Source organism: Hesperophylax consimilis, unplaced genomic scaffold (genome assembly GCF_061612785.1).
Source record: "Hesperophylax consimilis isolate HC1 unplaced genomic scaffold, BYU_Hcon_1.0 scaffold_40, whole genome shotgun sequence".
In the NCBI taxonomy this organism is placed as follows: domain Eukaryota; kingdom Metazoa; phylum Arthropoda; class Insecta; order Trichoptera; family Limnephilidae; genus Hesperophylax; species Hesperophylax consimilis.
Window position 1 is genome coordinate 580,220 of NW_028301270.1, and position 7,509 is coordinate 587,728.

Genomic DNA, 7,509 nt, shown 5'->3' on the forward strand with positions numbered 1-7,509 from the left:
TTATAGAAATAAATCATATTAAAAAAAAAAATTGCATTCATTTTCAACTAATTAATTATTTAAAATAATATGCATACCAAATCTTTATCAGACTGAAAAAAAACTCATAGATACAACGAGTAACGAGTCAATAGCTACTTTACTTGGCACCAACTGAATCGCATGACTTTACGTTTCATGACGTTGGCTCATAACGTATGTTACTGGAGTCGTTCGAGCATTCGTTAAGCATCTTGCAAGTAGAAATCTCTTTTTCTCTGCAGTTCTTTAGGTAAGTGCAATTTCTTCACACGATGATTATTTATTAATGTATTTATCAGTTTCCACGATCGTGTTGATAAGATTCCCCTTTCTCTTTTAATTTCGTTAATTTTTCCAGCGCCTGGATCTCTTCCTTCGACAAAGTAATTTTCAAAGTTTTCAAAAAAAACCTTTTTTTCCTTCAGCTAATTGTAGTAAATTCAAGCCAACTTTACCTTTCTCGAGGGCCAGGTGGGGTATCATATAATTGCCCTTATTTGTACCTGGTGTATGCCCTAAGAAATGGGACAATGCATTCACATATGCATTATTTTTTCCAGCTACTTGGCTCATGGTTGCCCAGTTGAAGTCATATGATCCGGATTTATGAGGGAAAACTTACTTCTTAGGTCTCTTAGAATTTGCGTACCACAGAAATAAGGTTCACCTGCTGCTTTTGGAAATAAGTATTTGTTTTCATTTGAAATTCCAACTAAATGTCGGTATGCAAATAGAGTGTCTATATTTTTTTTCATTTGATCTCGAAGAAGAATTGCAACTGTTCTTCCTCTTTTTCCTGGAATATGGAAGCAGTTTAAAGCATTTATAGCATTTTGTTCCTCAGAACTCATGATTTCCATAATTTCTTTAGGAATATCTTGTTTTTCATGTTGGCCGGCTATATAATTTTCCAACGGTGCTCTCGCTACCTCACCAGCTATTCTCCTATTAAATATTATAATATGAGCAATTTTTGTTTTACAAAGTTCCTCATAGACCGCATAAGATTTTTCATTTTCAAATCGTTGTGCTATATTCAGTTCTAGTTTCATAACTTCGTCGCACATTTTTTTTAAGATCGATAGTTGAAGGCATAACATCAGATTTCAAACTTATTTGTTTTTTTCTTGATTTTTCAGCATTGGTAGATATTTCTAACTTCCAAGAATGATTTAAGACCGTTTTAAAATCAGACAATTTATTTTTTTAAATTTCTTTCGATGAAGTGGTTAGCGTAGAATTCTGTATTGTTCGACGAATAAAGATATCAGCACAATCTTTTATAGCCGTACAAAGTCGTTGAGGCATGCTAGGAATTTTTACAGAACCTGTAATTTCATCGTAACCACTATTTATCTGTACGGTTTTAATAAAAACATCAAAATGCACAGGGTCAAACGCTAAATTAAAGGTTGAAATTGAAGGTTTCTGTTCTATAATAACTATATACAGCTTGGCTAAATCTCTCATCTTCGATGTTATATGTGTCTTCAAATGGTGTTCCGTGTGATTACTTAATAATAAAGACCCATATAAACATATTAATGGGTCAGACATTGCTATTTTTGCAATATTATCATTTTGAAATACAGGAAATATTTGAGTTCTCAAAGATTCTCAAATTTCAGAATTGTCTGGGCATAGTAATATAGAAGATGATTTTAGCATCCACAGTCTTCCTTGGACGGCGATACGGTATAAATATTCCATCTGGTTTACTAATAACGTTCTGATTATAAAGATAATTAACTATGTTTCTTATTTGCCTTGAAATCAATTCTCGCTTTCTTTTTCTTTCTCGCAGATCAGTATCCAAAATTTTATTGTATTCAATAACTTCTGCCTCTAAGGGATGTTGGGTGCTAATACAATAGTGATAGGAATCATGGTCTCAAGTGAACGTGAAGTGACGTGTGAAGTTCGTTACCAGTTTAGTACAATAAGGACATGAGTTTTTACGGTCATGCACTCGTGCTCCTTTACTAGTAGAAATAGTGCTTCGAGTTGTAGTCGATGACACTTCGATTGCCTCCTGCTTCTCTAAATGATGTTGCTCATCATCGGCGTTGGAAATTTTCATATCTAAAAAAGAACAATACATTTATAAGCTTTCTTTAAACTTAATTAGTAAAACCTCAAATTATAAACAAGCAGTAATTTTTAATGAAACACTAGTATATATTGAATTATTTCGCGGATAAGCGATAAGCCGCCATAGATCAGTGGTCAGAGCTGTCGACCGGAAATCGAGGGGACACGGGTTCGAGTCCCGTTGGCATCATGTATCTTTTATCAGGAGTTTTTTTCAATTCGGATGAGTGTTTCAGGCGAATAATTATTGCTTGTAAAATAATTATAATTAAATTAAATTATTTAATTAAATGAAGACAATATTAGCATCACTCAATCTAAAATCTGAAACAGAAAAGATACGGTCACATCTGGGACTCGCACCTAGGACCTTCGGCTTCCTGGGCCGCACCTCTGACCATATAATAATCAAATTATATGTTACGTATTGATTGTGAAACCTATCCTAATATAATGACAAAATAACAGACTTATTACGCATTTGCAAGGGAATATTAATTAGCAGCATTTCTGATATTACCTATAACAATTTACTACAAGCTAAGGTAGCTCTGTAATATTTCAGATAATTATCTAACAAACTAACTAACTAGCTAACCATCACGCCGTTTCCGCGCAGAAGTAGGCAGAGTAATAATTTTACTGCTTGGGTTCTCAAAAAAGAAAGAAAAAAATCATGACCTATATAATAAAATACGGTAATTATTCTGTACTCATTTGATAAGCATAGATTAAAATTGTTAATTTCTATATTTTACAATTTAGGTTATTATTTAGAAATATGTAATAGCTTACCGTATTTAAAATCCATTTCGCAAAGCTGAAAGATTTTATCAACTCTCCTCTGTGACATATTGTAAGTAAATATACTATCTGACAAAAAGCAAGAACAAACCAACCAGTCAACCGAGTTTTACACATGAATAACGGTAATATTTAATATTTTAAATTAGCCAGTAGCAAGTCATTCATGTATTCCCGTAAACTAAACTGAAGCTAGCTTCAGATGTACCAATACAAACAAACCAGCTTTGGCTAGCACACAACATCATTCGATAATGGGCTCTTAATAATATTACTTTAGATTTTGCACACAATTCTTGAGCCTTATAGTTCCTTTCGAATATTGTTTAGACTAATACGCAATGTCGTACGATAATGAGCTCTAAATAATATTACTTTAGAGGCTATTTTGGCATACAATTGTTAAAATATTTCATTACTTTATAAAATTATTTGTACACCTGCGTTTGACACAAATAACGACGGCAACGTCGCTTGTTGATATCAATGGAGTTAGTTTAATACACGATAGAAACAATTAACAAAGTGACGTTGAATATCTGGGATAAAATCGCATATAGGATCATATCTATTGCTCACGATAATCGTACTTGTCAAATCAAATTGAGTTGAAAATGCCACTGATCTCGTCTCGCCGAGACGATTAAAATGGTATATAAATCTCGATTTGTCGATGATTGAGTAAGTGTTAAATGATCTAGTAACTCGAAATGATCCAATAGTTCCGGTTATTTGCAGACGCTAAGAGGTACAAAGTGCCGTATTATAAACCTATATAATAAAATTATCATAAAATAGTTAAATATTACATTTGTGTATTTAGCAAAACTTTTATAAACTAACACATAAAAACTTTTATGAATTAAAATAATAGAATGTATATATTTAATTTCAAATATAAAAATTTTACAAAAAACATTTTATTCACCGCTTTAGCTTTGGTTATGCCTATATTTTTTCTAAGAACTAAGCACACAAAATATTAAAGCACGTGTAAACATTTAGAATTTAAATCACATGGGATTCAATCGTATAAACGAGTAATTGGAATCTAGTCACGAAAATGTGACACGTAAGGTCTCAAGTTACATGCCAACTCCAGAAAACGCTGATAATTCCACGTCGCCGGGAACTTACATCGGCCGATCCAATTCGGAGGAGGTCCATAATATCTCTGTCCATTTCTTTGTATTAATTCGTACCCGGATTTATTAACTATTTTCACTATGTTTTGCAATACGCTGTATTCTGTTTGTTGGGTTTTTTCTTGCTGGGTATTCTTACCGGTTTAAATAAGGGGTTGTTCCCGTCGGGGTGTTGTGACGCCGATTGTTAAGAGTATCAAAAACCTTTCTAGGTCAATATCACACGAAGATCTTGTCGACATTACTTTTTTCGAAATTCCAACATCTAAAGGTAGTTTTTAGGTAAATAAAAAATATTTAAAAAAAGTTGAATTGTTTTTTATGGGAAAATAAATATTCTCCTATGGAAAAAGGTCTGATTTCGAAAAACTATTGTGTAAGTCCCGGGACAAAGCAGAGAACTTCAGCTCGTATTCAGGGTGTCTGGGAGTAAAGTATTATTGAATAAAAGTTATTTATATTTTTTACTTCTACCATCAATGTAGAATTACCTCCCAAGATTTGTGCACTTTACCCCAGGACACATGTATAATTATTATATTATGTAATAAAAAAATATATGTTTAAATAATAAATTAGAAAAAAACTAACCTTTTGCAGTAGTCATCAAGTACATCGGGGGCAGATTTTGCATAAACATTATTACTATTTTCTGGCATTTGACCAATTATGCCTAAATTATTGATACTCAAATTCACAGGCTTCAAATCCTGTTTTTCATATATCTGGTGAGGATTTTTTAACTCTACCGAAAAACAACCATTTTTGCTTTCTCTGCGTATATTCTTAGTATATATCTTGTCGACAGGTCTAGCCCATTTCAGTTCTAACTTGAACCCGTCCAAAGTGCAGCATTTCAACAATCGCAATGCTTTTTCAGCATCTTGTCTGGTGATAAAATGAACAAAGGCAAAATCTTCAACCTTTTTAATTCGTTCGATAGTGAATGGATCGATGTATCTGCTAAAAGTTATCAATATGTCGTTTTCCGTTGCTCTGGCGGATACGTTTCGGACGAACAAAATCTTTACCTAAATGACAAAGAAATGAAACAAAATCAATCATTTTTATTCAAGATTCACTCCGTGTGGCTGACTATTGTACTCTAGTTCTATTGTTATTATTTATTAGATTCATTTAAGAGGGAGAGGTGACAACAGTTCTATCAACGGCACAGAATGACATACTTAACTTTGCAGGTGGCCAAAAGAGGAATTAAAAAACAAAATTTTCTATAATTTTTGTCAATAATTTTTTATAACCACAAAATATACACTAACGACGCCACCGACCGGAAATTTGAGTATATCAATGTAACATTATGGTCTGTTCGCCTTTTTATGATTGCACAAGAGTAACAACACCCGTGAAGAAAAATTTTCATCGTTTTTAATGACTTTATATCACTTTTTAAAAGTGTGTTGAATAGTCACTGTGTTTTTTCCCCAAATTCAAGACTTCAATTCCCCAATTCCAAGACTTCACAGTCTCGGAAATAAATACTCTGATCTTGGAGATATATTTCATCTTAAAAATAATCAATATAAATATTGTTTATTTCAATTCTTTTATAGATCGATACACAAATAGACATCTATAATTTCCGCAATATATAAATTTTTATTTTGAATATCTATTTATGTGAGACTTCTTATCATTTTTACTAATGTATCTTATTTTATTATATGCTTTTGTTGTAACATTTAATATTTTTTCTTTTTTCGTTGTATTATGTTTCCTTTATTGTTTTAATTTTGTAGAATCTATAATAACTGTGATACTCTACTATTAAACTTTGTAGTGTGTAAAAGCCCATTAGGGGGTGTTATAATAATAAATAAATAAATATGTATGAAAAGTTTTTTTTCCCTTTACACACGAATTTTAGACTCTTGTAAAGGTAAACATGTTAATTTTTATTGAAATATGTTCTTACTATGTAAATTTGAATAATAAAACAGTATTTTATAAAATAAATAAAAATATTAAAAAAATAAATACTTGAACTAAAATATAAACGCAGTGAGAACAATTGAAAAGTATTGCACAATAATAATCAAAATGATGATCATGACACAATGCAGTTTTGGGATTTTCACCTGAAGGTGCAATCACAAACTCAACAAAAAAAACGGCGGTGCATATTAGAAAACAAAGGTACTTACTATAAAATATTCGTACTACCTACGAAAAATAATAACCAATTTTCTATCTCAAACATAAAGCCAAAATTGTACTAATTACGTTGAAACGAAGTGTTATTTAGATAATTTGGTCGTATTTATAATATTGTTCGGAAAATTTACCAATAAAAGTACCAAAGATCTACATCGAACATACACGAAAATGATATTAAGTTAGGATTTTACGATTGTACAACTAGAAAATTTAGATTGGAAAACAACAAAAATGTAAAAAATACAATATAACCTATTGGTTCTTACCTGCTTCATGATATTATTTCCGACGATGGGTTCCGGTTCGGCCCAGTCTACCACCAGCTTGTCTCCAAAGGATGTCAGAGGACCAGGTATGAGAGCCCTTCGGGCCAAAGCTGCTGAACGATGACTATCAAAATGCAGAAAGACGTACCCTCGGTTATGTAAAGGGTTATGCATGAGAGGATACATCATCACATCAACTAGACCAGACACAAGCTTACTAAATTCTTTCAAGATTTCTTCTTTACTTGCGTCTAATGGCAGCCCACTAACGAAGAGGCGGTTATTATCGAAAGATTTTGCTACCACGATAGCATTACTAGGTCGAATTCTGCAATTGTTCAACATTTCTACCGCTTTCCAGGCGTCCTGTTCGTTGGTGTAACGCACGAATCCAAATCCCCTGTTAAATCCAGAAAAATCCATCATCCGTCGCAGCTCGTAGATCGTTCCAACTTCCTCGAAAACCGGAATAAGTTCGTCTTCATAAAGGTCTCTGGGAAGTTTTCCCATGAAGACTTCGCAGCCCGTCGGAGGCGGGCCGATCCAATTTGGAGGAGGTCCATAATGTCTCTGTCTATTCCTTTGTATTAATTTGTACCCGGAATAATAAACTATTTTCACTATGTTTTGCAATACGCTGTCTTCTGTTTATCTATGTTGTCTATGGTCGTAAAATTCAATGTTAGCAGCGCGAAAAGTTTTAAAAAATAGTTGCTTGCAGCGCCGCTACGAACGCGCGGAACTCCCAAAACAGACTGAGCCATCTGAGCGATTAATTAAAAGTCAAAGGGCTGAAATTTTGTATCGTACAATCAGGAGTCGGACACTCTACCGACAGAAATGTAGACATTGTGAAAATAATCCCACTTTACATGGGCCCGTATATTGAGAATCAGTTAAAAAATAATTAAAATAAGGGTTTTTTCAGGTATTTTCGGGCTGCCAAATCCAACCGTGGGGCGCACTTGTGATTTGTACAGGGTTAGCAGTTGTGTACTATTAAA

The 7,509-nt window shown here is 33.0% G+C and overlaps 1 pseudogene; it reads right to left on the reverse strand.

The window, feature by feature from the left end:
- Positions 1–772: 772 nt before the first annotated feature.
- Positions 773–7,015, reverse strand: LOC149408966 (putative RNA-binding protein 46 pseudogene; annotated as a pseudogene).
- Between the last annotated feature and the right edge of the window lie 494 nt (positions 7,016–7,509).